The following is a 20,892-nucleotide window of genomic DNA, read 5'->3' on the forward strand; positions in this document are numbered from 1 at the left end:
AAGCTACTTTCTTCCCAAATGTGCCACAGTTTTCATGTAACTTATTCAGGAGAAACTGAATGTTTTAGGAGAAACATTTCCCAAGAAAGGTTAATATGCATTCTAACATTTCTGACGCATAAAATAGTTAATGCAAAGGATTAATATATAAACCATGTGCTGGTGGGATTTGGAGAAAGTTCTTAGAAATAAAGAACTGTGCTATGTGATGCATATTTAAAAAGAGAGTTTTCTCCAAGCAATCAATAACACAGGATTTAGTGATCTTTACTTAGTCCCCAAGTATTGATTCTATGATCTAAGTTCATTTTAAATTGATTTTTGCATACCTAGAAAGTTGATTTGGAGGTTGAGGAATTTCTTTCTTTACAAAGAAACATTCTTCATGCAACATGAAGATGGATTTCAGGAAACATTTTATTTCTTTATTGCTAATTATACTTTTCATATGTTCTTTATTTTTGTGCATGGTTCAAGAAGTTATAGAGGTTACCTGGGGTTAATAACATCATTTCCTATTCCATATTTCTTCCAACACTAAGAAATTGGACAGCGACTCATTTTTTTCATGTATCTGTGCATGTTATCTACATAAAAACAGCATGGCTTATGAATTGAAATTGCTCTTATGGATGATACATGGTATGACCTGTTGAAGTTAGACGGTTTTAAATTGAAGGAATATTTAATGACGTTTTATCAAGGGAAAAGAAACATACTGCATAAAACCTTCTTGCACTTCCAGGAGAGCCCCAGAAAGAACTGGGAAGCTCTGGGCAGCCTCACTCATGAGCCTCATGGTCACAGAAAATCTGATATTTTCCTCTTTCTAGCTGTCTGGATTTCTTTGGGCACTTTGGTTTCTATGTCTTTGGAAGATCATATTGTGCTGGACCGTCATGGTCTCTCTATACCATGAGCTCATTGCCTACGTTTTTGCCCTTGGTCTATGTTTCCCAATTCATACTTGAAAAGTCAATTAAAAACATTTTGTTGTCTTTTTATCTAACATTTTTGTGTCTCCTTGTGAGAGGATTTTATAAAACAACTATGTTATTTATTCCTCTTGGACTTGGAAACATCCTCAGAATCTTTCTTGACCCAGTATTCTTAGTAGCCATTATCAGTGGATTTGAGTTGACATTCTTGGAATACAAGGTCTGAGAATTAAGTTCATGAAGTCATCTTTGAAAAAGTGCTACTTACCTAACTGCTGAACATCACTATAGTCATCTTTGAGGTACTCCCCTTAGGAAGCTATACACTGACATCAGTGCCTAGTTAACATTTTGTGGCAATTTTGGAATACTTTTCCCTGGAATGGCTATCAGAACTGTGAGAACTGGCTATCAGAACAAGGAGAATTGAAGTTTGCCAAGACCCTTTGGAGAGGCAAAGCTATGTTTTGGGTGGTGTTATCACCAGTGATGAAATACTGGTGTGCAAGTACGACTCTGAAGCAGAGCATCAAAGTGCACAGTGGAAGTCAGCCCATTCTCCACAACCAAAAACGTTCCATCAGTTCAAATCCAGAGTCAAAATGATGCTAACCATTTTTGAAATCAGAAAGATTGTTCATTATGAATTTGTGCCAACTGGACAATTAGTTAACTAACTTTACTATTTGGAAGTGCTGAGAAGGCTGTGTGAAAAAGTTAGACAAAAATGACTCGTGGCTCATTTGGCACTCTTTGGCAACTTGTGGCTCTTGTATCAACAGTGCATAAGCTCACATGGCACTGTCTGTGAGGGAGTTTTTGGTCTCTCAATAAATAACTCCCCCTCTCACCTGAGCTGGCCTCCAATGACTTTTCTCTTTAACCAAAGGTAAAGGAAAAATTGAAAGGAAGACCTTTTAATAACATTCAGGACATCAAAGATAATACTCAGGTCCAGGTCCAACAACCGTTTTCAGAAACAAAGCTCCAAAATTGCTTTGAAGTGTTGACTAACTGCAGGCATTGGTGCACAGCCTCCCAAGAGAGTACTTTGCAGATAACCCTAGTGATATTCAGCAATGAGGTATGTAACTATTTCTGGGATGAGTTCACAAACTTAACTGTTGGACCTCATAGATAATCTTTTAGATGTGTCTTTACAACTGGCAAGAGTTAATTCCAATGAAGAGCCATGGAATCAAGGAAGATGTGGCTTTTGTAAAAGGGAAAAGTAAGAAAATTTTTATGCTGATAAAATATATGTAACAAAATTTAGCATCTTACCAATTCCTAAGTATTTCATTCAGTGGCATTGAGTACCTTCCCAATGCCATGCACCCATCACTGCTATCTATTTTTAGAACTTTCTGTCATCTCAAACAGAAACTCTGTACCCATCATACAATAACTCTCCAACTTCTCTTCTTACCCCAGTGGCTGGTGACTTTTCTATCCCTATTAGTTCACCTACTTTAGGTAGCTCATATAAGTAGAATCATACAATATCTGTCCTTTTGTGTATGACCTATTTCACTTAAAATCATGTTTTCAAGGTCAGAGTTTGTGTTAGAATTTAATTCCTTTTTAAGGCTCAATAACATTCCATTGCATGGATATACCACATCTGTTTATCCAAGGAATAACATTTTAAACTGGTGGGCTCTCTAGGTCAGTCAGGAAAGGTGTAGTATCAGGAAAGGTGTCACAGGAAGGATCGGAAATATAGGTCAGGGAGGAATCACATTTCAGATTCTGTTATTAGTATGACCTTTAGGATTTTTATTTAAACTCCCCTGAATTTCTTTGTCCTCTATTTTGAGGACATGATGATACCTCTGAAGGGGTTGTTAGAAGATTTTTATATGAAATAATGATAGGCTATGCCTGACCTGACATACAGTAGATGTTCAGAAAGTGAATTTCTCTTCCTCCCTTGTGAGCCATTTCCCTCCCCCAGAATTCTCTCCCCTGATAGAGAATGAAGACAAACATATAGCGGATGTGTTTCTCTGGTGGTATAGGGAAAATAAAACTCTAAGTGCTCAGAATGTAGATTTGAGAACTATCAGGCAGGGATGGCAAGATCCTCAGACTACAAAGACCGGCCCCAAGTTCCTTACCACACCTTCTATCTGTTCTGCAAACCCAGAGTAGCTGGCTTCATGGATGTAGTTGATCTCAGAAGTGGAAGGAAAACACACTTTTCTGCCTGCCATACTGAGAACACCTCATCTGAGATAAAAGTGTCTTCCCCTCCTTCAAGCTGCCTTTGCTGTTTTCCATGAAGAATACCTTTTCATTTTGATAAAAAGCAATTTTTGTCTTCCTGCCAAGCCAGCAAAAACTCTTTAAGGAATGCTACTTCTTTCCTGGTATCAGGGTGTAAAATTTGTGTAACATTAAACCTGATGGTGGTGTCCTTTCAGCAGCTGGCAAGGGAGGGGGCTGGAAGAACAACAGAGCAAAACACACACCCTCCTAGTAATGCACTTGAATAAAAAGCATATGGCTGGAATCTAACTGCTGGTTGCTAGGGCACATTTAAGATGTGTAGATGGAGTACTGAAGAATTTTTGCTATGAAACTTTTTGCAAACAATAGAATCGGGATAGGGTGGTGGGAATAGCAAAAAAAAAAAAAAAAAAAAGAGAGAGAGAGAGAAAACTGTATTCATGCCCCTTTCGCCACCATATTTAATAGTTACTTTCAGGCAGAAAAACTTTTAGAACCAAATAAATCCAAAGTAATAGGACCAGAAGCAAACTAAGCTTTCTAATGTACTCCGAAGTTTCAGGGAGAAATCTTCTGTAGAATCCATTTTCTGAACATACCTGTGTAGAGCTATAACCAAGTCGAACTTAAAGAAATAAAGCAGAAATATTGCACTCTGACATGCCTGCCCCCACCCTGATTCAGGAAGTCCTGTGTGTGGAAATTCCATTATTCTGTTAGTACTTGTAGAGATGTGTTCTCAGATACCTTCCTGAAGAATAACAGTGTGCAAAAGGGATCTAGTCCTAAGTTCATTTGGGAAGACTTAAATGAGGCTAGACTGTGTGAAGTAGCCCTTGCCACATCTTAAAGCTGGTGTTCCTTTTTAAGTATCTGGATGTGTGTCCATCTTGGCCAGCTGACTGGAATGTTTATTGAGTTCTCAGGAGCCGCTTACACAGTGTTTGCCAGTCTCAAAATGTTGCTTCCCTCTTTTCTTTGTTCACTGTTTGTAGTATCATTTTTCTTGGTGCAAATGCTAAAGCAATTAAACTCTGTGCATCACCATCTTTGTGGCATAAAAATCGGCTGGGTGCCACAGGAATAAATGTGAGAATTAGGAAAAAGAAGTAAATCCATCATCACACATTTGTCAGTCTGGATCACTTTGGCTTTTTTAGTCAGAGTGTTTCATAGTACAGTGGTTACTTCTTTTTCTTATCCATATGTGTGGCATAGTGTTGGACAGGCATTTTTGTGTGTGCCAAAGTACGGGGGGAGTGACAAGGAGAGGCCCACTTGAAATATCACTTCCCTGTGCTGCCAGCTAGAGCAACAGTGAAATCCCTTCTAAAGAACCCAAGGGTGTTTGGGAGCATCTCAATGTTGAGAGGAGAAAGAGGCACCAAACAGCCAATGGTACCATGCTCGTCACATGAGAAAGGTATTTGAAGTACAGTGAAAAGATAAGAGTCCATGCTGTCCAATAGGGGTATTTTATTCTTTTTACTTGTGTAGAAAATCATATTGTAACAGGATTTTTTTTATTTCTCCTGTGTTGGGCAAGTATTCTCTCTGGTCAAAACACACACACACACACACACACACAGAGAGACCACACACATAAACACATAAATGCACCTTGTGTTAATGAAGGTTAGAGTTAGAAGGATACAGAAAAGGAGCAATTCTCACTTCATTGGTTCCTTCATGTCAAAAACTATATATAAAAATAAAACTGCAAATTTCTTTCATTGTCAGGTGATAAAATTATATTATTTGGGTGGAATCAGAGGACGGAATTTAAAAATTCCTACAGGAAGATTTAGTATGGAGGGAGTTCTGAAGCTACAACCAACAGTAACAACCATCAAAAACACAGCAAAAAAATTAATGTAGCACATGTTGACTTTTCCTTTGCTTAGACCAGCACCTAGCCAACGAAGTGCTTAATGAATGCTGGTTTGGGGATTACTAAAAAGTAGATCAGGCAGAAACTTGCTATCTTTTTTTTTTCTTTTCAGTATTACCTTTAGGAAAAATAATGCACAACTGTTAAGATAATGAATGAACTTTATCATTCCATAATTGTGATAGAGTTTCAAATAATTTCAAAACTAATATTCATTGAGAGATATTCTCTGATGTGGGTGTGGGGTTGGGTGTATCATCAGAGCAATGCCCCATTGTCGACAGGACGATACATTTACATTCATTCTTCTACAATGTATTTATATTGTAGAACTATATCTATTGTTTCTAATCTCACCTCAGCACTTTATTATAATCACATATGAAGTATTTTCCAAGTTCTAAGTTAGAATTTTTTTGTTTGTAATTTTTTTAAAGTACAGTGTACGTTTTCTTCTTTCTTTTGCTTTTGTCTGTGATTCTTTCTTTCTAGCAATGGTTTGCAAACTTGTCATTTAGTTCTACAAAGAAATTAGAGTGTGAATCAAAAATTTTAAAAATCCTATGTTAAAAGAGCTAAATAATTCATAGGTAGAGTCATTATTAAGTTAAACTGATTTTACTCCCCGTAATAGCTCATACTTAGAAATTTTTTCAATGATTGATCAAAATCATTCAATATGTTCTCCTTTCAATAAATACATGTGATTTTTCCCACCAGAGTAATCTTTTGGAAGAATACAATGTATATGATTTCCAATGTACCGGTATGAAATGCCTAATTTAAGTAGGGCTGTGGATAGATTTATATTAATTATGTCTATTTTTAAGAAAATATTTTTCTATGTTGAATATTGGGGGAGTTAACCCTATGAACATAGTATAAGGTGGTATTAGGAAAAAAACTATTTGAAAAAGGTGAAATGATAGAAATAAAGTAGAAAGAAGTGAATAGAACAACAAAGGAGGTGCAGTCAGTGTAACTTAGGCATGCCCGGTAGGAAAGCAGAAAGGGGAAGTGTCATCAAATGATAGACTTGTTCCTTAAAACTTTTTATATTCCTCGACAGACTTTTCACAAGGTATTGGAGTTGAAAGAGAATGTAACCATTCCTGCATTCTTTTTCTCTTGCCTTGAACACGTGTGGCATTTTCTCTGTGTTGCCTTAATTAGCTCACATGCTGATGAATGATAACATGTGTAGGCAAAAGGCATGACTTGGAAGCACCAGAGGAAATACTACCCTAAGAATCACATGAGTTTCATTAGTTGACTAGTTTTGCTGGGTACCTTTTATGTGACAGGCACATAGCTAAGTCCTAGGGATACAAAGCTGTGACAGGCAGAAGAAGTCCTCGACATAATAATGGTCAGGGCAATAGTTAAGTAAAAAGAGAAAATATGAAACGGCGTATATGTATATGTATTCAAAGGAGAGATAATTAGGATAGGCTACTTTGGATAGTGTGGTTAGGGAAGGCACCTCCAAGGTAGCATTTAAACTGATATCTGAAAGATGAGAAGGACTCAACTATGCAAAGAATGGAGGGAAAATACCTTCCAAACAAAGTGAAGGTACACACACCCAACACGCTGAGGTGGGAAGGAGCTTGGCACGTGTCATACTCACACAACATTCTTGTGCCTGAAAATTATTGTGCCTGTAGGATGAGCCTTGTAGAGCCTGGACTAAGATGAGATTGGAAAGGTAAACAGAGGCCAGAGAAAATACAGTACCAAAGATATTTTCAGTGCAATTTTAAATTTCAAGTGCTTTGTGCTGACATGTTTAACAACAGCAAAATACAGGATACCCACCTAAATTTGACTTTCTGACAAATACTTTGATAGTATAAGTTATACGCCAAATGTTGATGGGACATTCTTACACACACACACACAGAATGTTTATCTGAAACTCAGATTACACGGTGTCCCGTATTTTGTCTGGCAATTCTAGATGGGAAGCCGCTGGTGGTTGTAAATGAGGGCGTACTATGATCTGATTTGTGTTGCAGAAGATCAGGTAGCTTTGTTTCCTCCTTGAATGTTTTTGCTGCTACTTCCTGATTCCCAGGAGAAGCAGCAACAGAAGTGCTTGAGCTGGTTCACAAAGTTAACAACAGAGTGGTTTCCAGGAGTCTCTTTTCCTTCCTACTGTTTTCAGATGAGATGCCTACTGTAAAAACTTTAGACAAGTTTAACTTAACAAAATTTAATTTAGCAAAGAACAGTCCGCTAATTGGGCAGCCCTCAGAAGCAGAAGTTCAGAAAACTTGGGAGGAAGTATTTAGAGACAGAAAACGGTTGTGAGTTTCAGAAGCAGTTGGACTGGTTGCAGCCCTGCGCTTGCCTTATTTGGGTGTGGCCTGATCTTTCACACCCTGTGATTGGCTGAAGATCAGCAGTTATGATTGGCTGAGACTCAGCTACTTGCTACAAAAAATATACTCTGAATTTAGTGCAGTGTGTTTAACATACTAAATTAGGTTAGGTTGCAGTTCCCTGGGTAAGGACTCAAGGTCTGGCGGCAGGCTTAGGCTATATTCAGTTTAACAGACTCACTTTGGGGGACTCAGCATAAACATACAAAGGAGCCCACTCTTTCCCCAGCCCAACAGGTCCCATCGGTAACTTCCTCTTATGCAGTCCCAGTCCTCCATCCTTTCCTTCAGCAGAGTATGCACACCACGTATTTTAATTTCTTCTCCTCTGTCTTTCCCATTAAATTAGGAACTTTTCTTTGGACACCCATTGTGTCTTCTCCCTTGTTGATTATCTGGCATCCTGCCCAGGGCCTGAAACAATGGACAAGCCCAGTGAATGCTGGTTGAATGGATGAACTAACAGAGGCCTGTTTAGAGAAATCCTTGCACCAATAAGTCACCAATATGTCACAAATTCTTCTTCGAGTCCCATTTCTGGAATATCAGTTGCTTAAGGGGCTTTAAGTACATAAATATGTGAAAATTTTTAGAGATGTCTGGATCTAGGACTCTGAATTTACCAAGCTCATAAGCTAGTTAAGAATATGAGGTAACGGGAGCGCCTGTAGCTCAGTGAGTAGGGCGCTGGCCCCATGTGCCGAGGGTGGCGGGTTCAAACCCAGCCCCGGCCAAACGGCAACAAAAAAATAGCCGAGTGTTGTGCCGGGCGCCTGTAGTCCCAGCTGCTCCGGAGGCTGAGGCAGGAGAATCGCGTAAGCCCAAGACTTAGAGGTTGCTGTGAGCCATGTGACGCCACGGCACTCTACCGAGGGCGGTACAGTGAGACTCTGTCTCTACAAAAAAAAAAAAAAAAAAAGAATATGAGGTAACTATTAAGGTGGAGACGCTGGGAAGGTGCTGGGTATGGGACAAAAAAAGAAGTTCTCTTGGGTCAAGACTAGGATATAAAAGTGTATGTTTATTTTATATTTTAGAAGGAGAGGGGAGAGAGGAAAGAGAGAAGTGGAGTGAAAAACAACATGGCACCCAAAGAAAGAAATGAAGAATGTCCATGCTTGAAGTCCCGGGGCCAGCTGAATTTAAGGGGGAACAAGAAAGTAATTACAGCCAGAATTCACAAGATGTTGTGTATATGAATGCTATGTACGTTTTTTCCTCTGGCAAGGTTGAAGATAGACATTTTTTCCAGATGTTTCCAATCTTAAGGACTAATGTTGATATTCCATAGATCATCTGGAAACTTATCAGGAACAAATTCTAAAAGGCAGATTTAGTCAATAGATCTAGTGATTGTAGAGAAAATTTACATTTTCTTTTGGTCAATGGCTATGGAAAGGGAACTGGTGGGAGTGGGGGCTGCTAGCAAGAGAAAGGAAGCAGGCAGAAAGCAATTGATTTTTGGCCTTACTGAGTTAATAATTTCTCTATTATTTTGCTACAAAGACTGACCATCCTTACAATAACTTAGAAAAAGATAGTGAGTAAAGCCATAAAAAATACAATGATGTGTCTGAATAGCTAGTTAAATGATTAGACACAGGGATGTTTAACCTGTATACCATAGACCACATCAGGATTTATGAAAGGTTTTGACATGGGAGTCTGGGAACTCCCTGGAATTATGTGCACAGTATCTTATGCACATGCATTCTTGCAGTTTGATCAGATTCTGAAAGGGGAAACACCTTACCCCAGGATACTGGCAACCCTCTGCCCTACATGCTATAGCAATTCACGTCATGATGGACTAAAGATCCAAATACAAAAGGTGAACCTTTAAACCAAGAGTAAGAATGATGACATTTCTTCACAATTTCTTGCTGGGATAGAAATTTTTGAAATAATAAAGAATAATAATTATATCATAAAGATTTGTGCTCAGTGAAAGATTTATTTGATAATAATTCTTTATTGATAAAAAAATCAATCAACAGCAAACTAAGAAAAAATATTGGAAAGAGGTGCAATGGCTGATAAGAGGTTTATGCTGAGGATATACTTTTATCTCTGCTAATTGTCCAAGAAAATATATTAAATAAAAATTATTCATGGTTAAAATATGGAAATGGGAAGTTTACAAAAGGGGAGCTTTGAATGACTAATCTGTATTTGAAAGAGATGTCTACTCTCATTAGTATTCATATACATGAATATTCAAATGAGAAACACTATAGCCATCAGGTTGATTAAAAAAAAACAGATAATATAAATATTAAGGAGGATGCACAAAAACAGAAGTTTTAAGGTTTGTTTGATATGATAAATAATTAGAAACAATCTATGTTGTCTGCTGATAAGAGAAAGGAGAGGTAAATTATGGTTTATGCTTAGTCTAAAATATTTACAGTAGTCAGAAGGAATTAAAACCTATAGCATCCCTGTTCAATAGACATATAATGTGGGCCACATGAGTAATTTAAAGGTTTTTACTTTTTTGTACTGCCTTCAATTTCTGGTATGTATTTTATACCCACAGCACATCCTAAATCAAATGCTAAATTTTCATTGAAAATTATCTATTATTTTAGAAAATATGTAACTTAGAAAAACAGATTAATACATTCAAAGTATTCTTAAAGTATTTAAAAGTATTCTAATTATATTGTACAAAATACTAGGTTTTAAATTTAAGAAGTTAATTAAAAGTAGATTAGCCAGTTTCAGGAACACTTGTGACCACGAGTTCAAGGCCAGACAGGATGAGCAAAAATAAGACCTCATATCTACAAAAAGTAGAAAGGTAGCCAAATGTGGTGGTGTGTGCCTGTAGTCCCAGCTACTTGAGAGGCTGAAGCAGGAGGACCACTTGAACCCAGGAGTTTGAGGTTGCTGTGAATTATGATGGTGCCACTGTACTGTAGTTTGAGTGACAGAGAGAGACCATATTTCAAAAAAATAATAGTGAAATAAAATTTAAAAACAGATTAGAAAATTTAGTTCCTTATTTGCAATAGCTCCATTTCAAATGCCCAATGGCCACATGTGGTTTGTGGTTATGTCCCCTATCTTGGATAGCTCAGATCTAGAGCTACATGCAGATAATACTGGTGGTTTTTCAAAAGCATAATGGTGCAAGAAAAATATGAAAATAAGAACAATATTCCTAGTAAAATACTATTTAAATAAATTGAATATACATTTATAAACAAATACTTTATGGTTTTCACAAAAACATAGATATGTAATGAAATCCATACAAAATGTCTGGAGTAAATCTGCCTACTAGGCAAGGTAGGATGGAATCAGGCAGTGAAGACCACAAGGGAAAACCTAGGTGACATCTTGGAGTGTTCTAGGCTGCTAGTATGCTGTTGGTCAAGGAGCTTACCTAACTCAGCTCTAGGCATGTAGGGTTTAAAACTAAAAAGGAGAACAAATTAAAAATGGACTCTTAATGCAAATTTATGGTTTTATTGTCACATCATTAAGTACTCCATTTTGAAGTTCTTTCTAAAACAGAAAACTGAATCATGCTGGCTACTGCCAAACAGTTAATGTCATCAGAGGACATAACTATGAAAACAAATCAGAAGATGTTTGCCTAAAGACCCTTCAGTCTTCTAATGAATGTGGTTTGTAAGCATCACATTCTCAAATGTGGAAGATCCAGAAGGAGGCCCTGTATAATTAAACTTTCACAAACCAGAAGATGCTCTTCACCCACTATTGTATTTTACAGAGCGTTAATAAGCCTACTGTTATTGCCTAAATTGTATTCTCCTCACCCCTAAATTCATGTGGAAACCCTCACCACAAGTACCTCAGAAAGTGACTGTATTTGTGGATAAGGCCTTTGGAAAGGTAAATTAAAAGAAAGCCATTAAGGATGGTTCCTAGTCTGACTGGTGTCCTAAGAAGAGGTTAGGACACACAAAGGCAAACCAGCAAGGTGCATGCACAGAGGAAAGACAAGGAGAGAGGCCTCTGGAGAAACCAAACCTCTCTAGACCTTGATCTTGGACTTTCTGTTTTTAGCACTGTGAGAAAATAAATTTTTGTTTTTTAAGTCACCTAGTTCATATTTCATGACTGCAATCCTACCAAACTACCTACATTTTAAACTATGACAGATAGCTTGAGAGACAGCACAGCATTAGGAACTGAATTCTGGAGTTAGATGCAATTGGCCTTGTATTCTGTCTGCAAATTGCTGGTTCTAGGATTCTTAGTACCTTCTGCCTTGCCTGTGAAATGAAGAAGAGTAATTGTGCTTATGACATAGGGTTATCAGGAAGATTAAACAAGTGAAAGGAAGTAATTGTTGTATAAGTGTTAGTGAGTGTTGAAATAGTTGTAATCAGATGCTACGTTCTGGTATCATAGTTTCCCTGCTCATGTACCTGAAAAGCCAGGGTGAACTAACATGTTAATTCATGCTGGGTATGTTCTTTTTTTTTTTTTTTTTTTTGGTTTTTGGCCGAGGCTGGGTTTGAACCCGCCACCTCCGGCATATGGGACTGGCGCCCTACTCCTTGAGCCACAGGCACCGCCCATGCCGGGTATGTTCTTAAGAATTGTAAACAAAGAGATTACTTATGAACTGTCATCTAGTTTCCCCATTATTTTCAATGGTTCATTCTATAAGAGTATGGCTTTGAATTAGCTGCTGGACTTCTGAAATTGAACATGACTTATTCTGAGTTTTCTTTTAGGAATTACCATGGTTAGTGTACCTACATGTAATTAAAATGGACATTTGGAAACCCCAAGAACTAACCTCAGAAGCTACAGTCATAAGAATGAACATCTTCTGCTATCTCTTTTCTCAGGGTTTTGTAGTTATCTTTATAGAGATCCTTTATACCCTTTGTTAGGTATATTCCCTGGCATTTCATTTTCTTTGATGATACTGTGAAGGGTATTGTGTCTTTGATTTGATTTTTAGCTTGACTGTTATTGGCATATTACTCTATTCCTAAATCACTTCAAGGAACATTTTGTTTGAGATTCTGGGGTTTTCCAAGTATAAGATCATATCATCTATAAAGAGTGAGAGTTTGACCTCCTCTGTCTCCATGTGAATACCCTTAATATCCTTCCCTTACCTGATTACATTAGCTAGGAATAGCAGTGGCAATAGTGGAGAACCTTGTCTAGTTCCATTTCTAAGTGTAAATTCATTAGTTTTATTCCATTCAGTATGATATTGGTTGTAGGTTTGTTGTATATGGTCTCTATCAGCTTAAGAAATGTCCCATCCATGCCTATTTTCTTAACTGTTCTTGTCAGAAAAGGATGCCAAATTTTGTCAAATGCTTTTTCTGCATCTATTGAGAGGATCATATGGTCTTTGTTTTTGCTTCTATTTATGTGGTGAATTACGTTTATGAATTCACATACGTTGAACCAACCTTGCATCCCTGGAATAAACCCTAATTTATCATGATTTGTAATGTTTTAATGTGACTCTGAGATATTATTTATCCCCAGTATGAACAGCCACATCACAAAATCTCAAGCTGCAAATGCTGGTAGGGATATGGAGAGACTGGAATGCTTTTACACTGCTAATAGGATTGCAAGTTAATACAGCCACTATGGGAAGAAGTATGGGGAAATCCTCAAAGAGGTAAAAGTAGACCTTCCATTTGATCCTACAATCTACCCAGAAGAAAAAAAATCATTTTATCACAAGGACACTTCCACTAGAATGTTTACTGCGGCTCAATTCACAATTGCCTACACGGAAGCAGCACAGTGTTCATTAACCCATGAATGACTTAATAAATGTGGTATATGTATACCATGGAGTACTATTCAGCCATAAAAAGATGTGAACTTTACATCTTTTGTATTTACCTGGAGTTGAAGCACATTCTCCTTAGTAAAGTAACCACAAGAATAGAAAAGGAAGGATCCAATGTACTCAATACTAATATGAAACCAGTAGATGAACAACTACATGCCCATATGAAAGTAAAATATAACAAAATCAAGTGGGGTGAGAGGGTGGAGGGAGAAGAAATAGGGGTGATGGGAGGGGTATTGATGAGCTCTCACCTAATGTGCTTAATGTACATAGCACACCCCTTGGATGAAGGGCTCAACGACAACTCAAGCTTTACCTTAGAAGCATAAACGATGTAACATAATCATTTGCACTCTCATATCAATCTGAAATTAGAAAAAGAAAAATACAAAATAAAAATAATTTAATAAAAAAGAATGAACAAGGCCGGGCATGGTGGCTCACACATGTAATCCTAGCACTCTGGGAGGCCAAGGCGGGTGGATTGCCCTGAGCTCAAAGGTTTGAGACCAGCCTGAGCAAGAGTGAGACCCCGTCTTAACAAAAAAAAAAAAAAAGAATGAACAACCACTTCTATAGCATTGCATGTGACTCCAATCTCAAAAAGCACCAGCATTATAACAGTATGGAACAGCACTGCGTCTTATCCATAATTTTTTCCTCCCTTCTAGAATAAGTTGAAGACAGAAATGGCCCTAACAAGTTAGAGGACAGTACCATTATGTTCTGACTGTTGTGTTTTGTGGAACATTACTATAATATACTTACATTTTAAAATACATCAAATTCTTAGAAAAATACCGCTCTGTGAATGTGATCTCTTCAGCTTGTTAACATTGGTTATCTTCACACATCAAGCTCTAACAGATAAAAGTGAGCACTTAATATTCAGTGAGTGTGCTGAGAATAGCCCTGTGTAGATGCTCCATTTCCTAAAACCGCATAACCTTTTGTAATCTTGTAATACATGAAAGGGATGGCTGCATCAAAGAAAGCTGTTTACTCTGTCAGATAAACTAGTCAGTCACAAAGTTCCACGTAAAGGGCTTACGCCCTGCCTGGAGGTTTGCTTAGGAGAGGAGACGTGGGCTGAGTTCTTTGCATATTTCTCAAAAACAACTCTGATTGAAAAAAAAGCTACCAAACCTATTTTTTTTAGGCTTAAAATATTCTCCTACCTATAAACATTACTCACTTTCTTGGGTGATTTCCTGTCTTTCTTATTCTTACCTCCCTGGTTCTGTTTCCCAATATGAGGATGTTTCTCTTTTAAGTGTCCTTTCTCAGCTACAGACTAGCTCTGTTTGTCTTTTTTATTTTTCCCCCTAAATTTGTGAACAAGTCCTAGTGTCCATGAAAGTGGAGAACTAATGAGCTTGCCGGGAGACAGTCATATGTACTTTAGACAGGTGCTGCGCAAACTTCTGCTGTCAGCTTGCCGAGCGCTATTCAATTCCAGCTTGTAAACACCAGCGGCAGGCCAGTCTGCACACATGCTTCCAGCTTCTGATTATTGCATCGACAGACACAGCTGGCTGGACCGTGCTTACTGAATTGATTGGTTTTCTGTTAGAAATTCACCTGTTTATTGAACACCCCATATTTGCCTAACTTCAGCATTTGATTCTGCAGAATGGTGAAATTTGGCATTAATAATTTCACCAATTATTTCAGGCGGTAATAACTTAAAAAAAAAAGAAAAAGAAAAGACAATGGGAACTAGTAAATGAAGCCTAGAAGAAGCAGCTTTGTTACATGGTGTAAAGTACAAGCAAGTGATCCAATGCCTGCTCAGAGTTATTCATATGTGAAATATGAGGCAAAAATGTAAGATAAATCCACAGGCATTTCTGGAAGTACAAACTTAACATCAAAGATAGAAGAAAAACACTTCAGAAGGGCATAGGGTTTGATTATAATCAAGAACCAGTAAAAATATATAGACTCTCCACTCTAACCTGCTTTTCTGAGCTGGAGATTCACAGAACCAATTGCTGCTAATAATCCCTATTTAGATGAAATTTACCATGTTTTTCTAACCTGATCTCCATGCAATGTTATGGTGAAGCTCAATCCTGGGTACTCATACTGAAAATGCATTACATCACGTTCCAGAATTTTCTGCATCCTTTGCAAGTGTTCTCTGCTACTCAGAAATTTGAAGATATTATCCCAAATCTTTCTATACAGGTTGATTAAGCAGTAAAAACTTCTAAGTTTAGTTCATAAAAGCAAGATATATTTGCTCTGTTATTATTAAGATCTGTCAAATCCTTTCACCTTATCAAAATTTTAGGGTTTTACTTGGCTGTTAAAATTTCCTCTGGACTGTAAAACAGTGTCTGTAATCTGTTTGGAAATGAACTTTTTAGCAGAAATCAAAGGAAAAAAATCAATTGAACTGGTTTCGCCACATAACAGTTAAAAGAAAAATTGAAAGTATTGGATTTTGGATAAGTACTTTTGCTTCACAGTTTTAGGGTTGAGTGGATGTTAAAATATCACTCACCACACTGGCCCATCATTTGGATTGTTCCGTTTTATTATTTTGAAGCTATGAAATTAACTAAGTAATTAAGTGGGCTGCACATTGTCTAATGTTTCACATAAAGAACCATTAGGTTCTTCAACACATCAAATACTAATCAGTTGGGTTAGATATTTTTGGTTGAATATGTTAAGTCGCTGCTAAAGGATTAGCCTTTGTCATAGATTTTTTTGTGGTGAAGATAGGTATTTCATGTACCCATGCACAACACACAGAATATTATACATACATGATGTTAGGCCATTGTCCAAAGTTCCCAGATTGAAAGAGGTGCTGTTGCATAGGGCTCCAGAACATGGAGTTTATTTTCTAGACACCCTGAATCCAGACTTCATTTTCACTCTGTGTTATTGATGTTTGTAACAAGATACTTCATCTTTCAAAGCCACGCTTTTCTCATCTGCAAAATGGATCTAACAATATCAGTCTCATCCTGTGAAAATTGCACTAAATTATACGTGGTAAGCATTTGGCACAGTGCCAGAAAAAAGAAAACGTATGTGTTGGACAAAGTGGGAGTTATTATTATCTTTAACCAGACAAGAAGAGTGGTTTGTCATCATTATTCATTCACACAAAATTGTATTAAAGTACAATTAAATTAAAATTAAAGTAATTATAGTTTTACTGTCCCAGGGAACAGCGTGATAGCTTCCACACTAACTCAGCAGATGATGCCATTGTTCTGGGTTGATGTGCCACGCACCTGTTGCTGTTTTTGCTTTTAACTATCTACCTGTATGTGCAAAGGAGAAAGAAATAGAAGCTCGAATGCCATCACAGCTTGAAGACTGGTGCTCTACCCAGTCTGTATTTCCCCAGGATGACAGGGCTGGCATAAATAGAAAGAAATTCATTAGCATAGAGACCCATGTTCTTTCCCTCTCTTGCCCAGGGCATCGCATGATACCTGGCCCGAAGAGGTACTTCATCAAGGCAATAAACAGCTACTAAAATGTGTAACAATAGCATCTTTCCTCTTTGACAAATGATTTCTTTGAAAGTCATAACTTTTTGATTGGTCCCTAGTATGGAGTGATTTGTATCCTCCCTAAAAAGACATGTTGGCATCTTAATCCACAGTACCTTGAAATGTGATCATATTTGGAGATAGGGTCTTTGCAGAGGTAATCAAGTTAAAATGAAGTTATTAGAGTCGACTCTAATCCAATATGACTAGTGTTCTTATAAAAAGGGAAATTTGGATGCAGGGATGGATTACACAAAGATAAGACAATGTGAAGAGACACAGGAAGAAAATGGTCATCTATAAAACTAAGTGAAAGACCTGGGAAAGATCCTGCCTTCGCAGTCACCAGAAGGAACCAATCCTCCTTCCACCTTGATTTTGGACTTTTATGCTGCAGAACTGTGAGCCTATAAACACCACTCAGTGTGTGGTACTTTGGTGGCAGCCCTAGCAATCTAATATAGTTCTGCAAAAAGGATTTATGGACAGTAGTACTATTGAGAAAAAAAAGAAGAAAGATACTTGAGGTTACATTTCCATTCAAAATGTTATTTTAGTGCAGATGTATTTGTAGTGTGCTTTCTTAATGCTCAGAAAGTGAGTAGAACAGGGAGCTGCTTCTGATAAATTTCTAATGTCTTCTCCTGGGGGATCAATGGAACACAAAGGATTCAGAGTAACCCCAGAAGAAATTTCTTCCAGCCATCTGCAAGAGGTGTGCTTTAACATACCTTTGGTAATATCTAAGTAGGCAAGTAGGCTAGCAAAAGAAGAACTTCTTCTGAGAAGGTTCTGTGGAAAGGCAGACATGATTGCAAAAGTATGTGAACACAATAATTAAGAAAATGCCATGAAGGCTATGTTAACCAGTTCGGTGAAAATATTTCAGACTGTATATGGAATCAGCACATTGTACCTCATGATTGCATTATTGTACACAGCTATGGTTTAATAATAAAAAAAAAACCTGAAAAAAAAAGTATGTGAACAGGGAGGATTAGTTTTATCATATGCTCCTTTAAGACATTAATTTATTCCAAAAAGCTAAACAAAATATTTCTCAGAAACGAGAATAAGCTGGGCACTGTAGCTCAGTAGTTAGACTGTCAGCCCTGCAAACCAGGATTGGCAAGTTCAAACCTCACCTGGGCCTGATGAAGAAAACAAAAAAAGAAAGAAATAGGAATAAGAATTAGGTAGGATAAAAGAGGCATTTCTAGAATTATAGTTTTGAATGGATTTTTGCTTAGGAATGAATACATCTTATTTACTAACCTGTTCTCTCAATCTTCATCCCAGAACAAATATGTGCTGGAAAGATACACTCAGGCCATTTCATGTAATGACATAAGACAGTGGCAATCCAGCTTTCTGTTGTGGGTGTCCTGAGCTGAGTGGTTGTCAGTGGTATCTTCTGTCCCACAACAGCCGTGTGCACCTTTCTCCTCCCTCCTGACTCCAGTCTTACCTGGGTTGACAGAAGTGGGGTCTCATGATTAATAATAAAGACCAGAAATAGAAGGCAAGCCTAAATCCTGTGCTCCTGTGCTCCTTGCTCTCCTCACTGGCCTAAAGGTAAATAAGTCTGTGGCTAATTAACTTAGAGGTTTTGGTTTTTTTTTTTTTTTTGGAAAGGCTTGATTCCATCACCCTGGCATTAATTACTATTCAGGGCATTGCTATACTTTGACATTTTCCTGAAGTGTGAATTATTAGTGTTTGAAAGAAGTCATTGGCCCAAAGGTAAACATAAAAGACAGAATAAAAGGAAGATCGGAGTACTTCTGAGCTGGTTCTTCTCACTTCCTCAGAGATCATCACTAAGGCAGCAAATGTCCTCCGGACACATTGGGGATGACTCCCCCCATTCTGGAGAAGAATGTGGGCAGAAGGTAGATTTGCAGGTGTCTTTCATAGGGTTATGTCCAGGGTCAGAGCATAGGTTGCTAGTAGGATAGATGGCTGAAGGTTTGGAGGAGAAAGGTGAACATATTCCATGTACAGGTACTTTTTATTTTATGACTTAATTTTAAATGCATCAGTTTTTTTTTATTTAGAAAAAGTTTTCAGAGATGTGTTTTGGATACATATCTGACTCCACTGGTTTTTCTCCTTTATAACACCCTGTTTCTAACTTTTAGGAGAGCCAGGAGCTTGCTATGGTGAGTTCCTATTACATTCTGAGGCCCTAGGATGGTTTGCCACACCCAGAGCTGCTCAATGTTAATTAAAAGGAAATCTAGTCAGAGTCATACAAGCCAATTCATTGCCCTCAGCAATATTTCCCTGACGTTTTGGTGCCCAGGAGCTGTCCAACACCATTCAGATGCCAACTCTGGTTCTTTCCTGGCCCAGCTCTTCTTCCTGTTTGCTTTCTATCCCCAAATCCTAAATCTTTATGGTATAGATTTAGTTTTCCCAGTTCTTCTCTCTGGCCTTCTAAACCAATTTCACAGATTTTGAAACATAAGAGAACCAGGAACAGGCTTGGGAGAAAGGGTAAGAGGAGGGCAGGGGAAATTCACAAAGGAATGAATTCTGGCTCTATTTCACTTCCACTAAATAGAATTTAATTGTGCTATGAAAAAAAGAAAGGTCAAGAAAGAAGATTAGCACTTATTAAGTGCCTCCAATTTTTCAGACGCTAAATTTGGCAGATGTTTCCATGTGACATCTTATAGACTACCGATGTTTGCAGGTATACATTTGTTTGCTGATTGTTTTATTACTGTAGACATTGTTGTTCACCATTATACTTTCATACTGTACTATGCCTGGCATATTAGTTCTTCATAAATACTTAATGTATGAATTAAAGAATGTTTGGAGCAGTGACTCTTCAGTGCAAATTTGTGAACTCCTATAATCTCTTCTACTTCACAGATGAGGACACTTACACTCTGGAAGATTAGATACCTTCCTAGAGTTAAAACCACTCAGAAGAGGCAGAGCTAATGTTTTCAACTCTCTGTATTTGGTTCTAAGATCTTCAATCAGATGGCACTCCCTGAGATGCCTTCTTCCACCATAATTTCCTTGTTTTAAGTGTATTGAATTAATCAGGCAAATATTTTTTTGGATTATCTTTTGCTTTTGGATTTACTAAAATATTCCTTATAATAAGAAGTTTAGAAAATAAGACAAATTGAAAGTCAGCTATTTACTGGAATACCTTACTTTTATACATTGATGATTAGGGATCAACCAGTTTGCACCCTCATTAGCTGCTGTTTTGATTATCTGAATTCTCCAGGGACTCTCACCCCGTCACCTAGGCTTGTGGAAGTTTGAGGAATGAGACATTAATCAACCACTGGCTTTTAAAATTGCTCTGTTTTATTTTTAGTGACAGTGTCTTTGGTTAAACGTGACGGTATGCCAAATCCCGGTGTATGAAACAGAAGTCAAGCTGCTCAGATGAAGGGAGAGATGGGCTCTCAGCTCTATCACCTTGGCTGGCCATCATTTCAGCTCTTTGCAATGTTTAAGAATTCTCAGAAGAGGGTTTAACTTCCATTGATCTAGATGAATTTTCTTAATTTTATAGTTAAGGAAACCAGGTCCAGAGAAGCTAAGTGTTGTTAGCCAGGTCACAGAAATATTAGTGTCCCAGGAAGGTTGAGGATTCAAGCTAGAATATTTTATATTGTGTTACTGAAGAGTCACTGAATAACCACAAAAGCAACAGCAAGCTTTATTGATGGTTTCTTAGCTGTTGAACATGATGCTAAAGAGCTTTGTACCTACTATCACAGTGAATCTTTGCAACTTAATGAGGGAGTGATTATTACCTCTACTCTGCAGATGGTGAGACTGAGATGCAAAGTGGTTAATCATAATTACCTGAAGTCACATAGCCAGAAATCTGGGAGTGGTCAGAGCTCAGAGCCACACCCTTAGTGATTATTCCTGCTTCTCTTCTCACTAACTCTTGGTTTACCAGGCAAGGCCATGAATCCTCTCTCATTTACTTAACTCATACGGTTGTTCTGGTGTGTTCTACACACTCTACCTACTTGCCATGTACTGCAGAATAGAGGTTCCAAAATTCTTTCCTCACTGACAACTGTGTTGAACATGTCCATGTGTAGGATGCTTCCGAGGGTAATCCAAAATT

This window comes from Nycticebus coucang, chromosome 8, assembly GCF_027406575.1.
Source record: "Nycticebus coucang isolate mNycCou1 chromosome 8, mNycCou1.pri, whole genome shotgun sequence".
Lineage (NCBI taxonomy): Eukaryota > Metazoa > Chordata > Mammalia > Primates > Lorisidae > Nycticebus > Nycticebus coucang.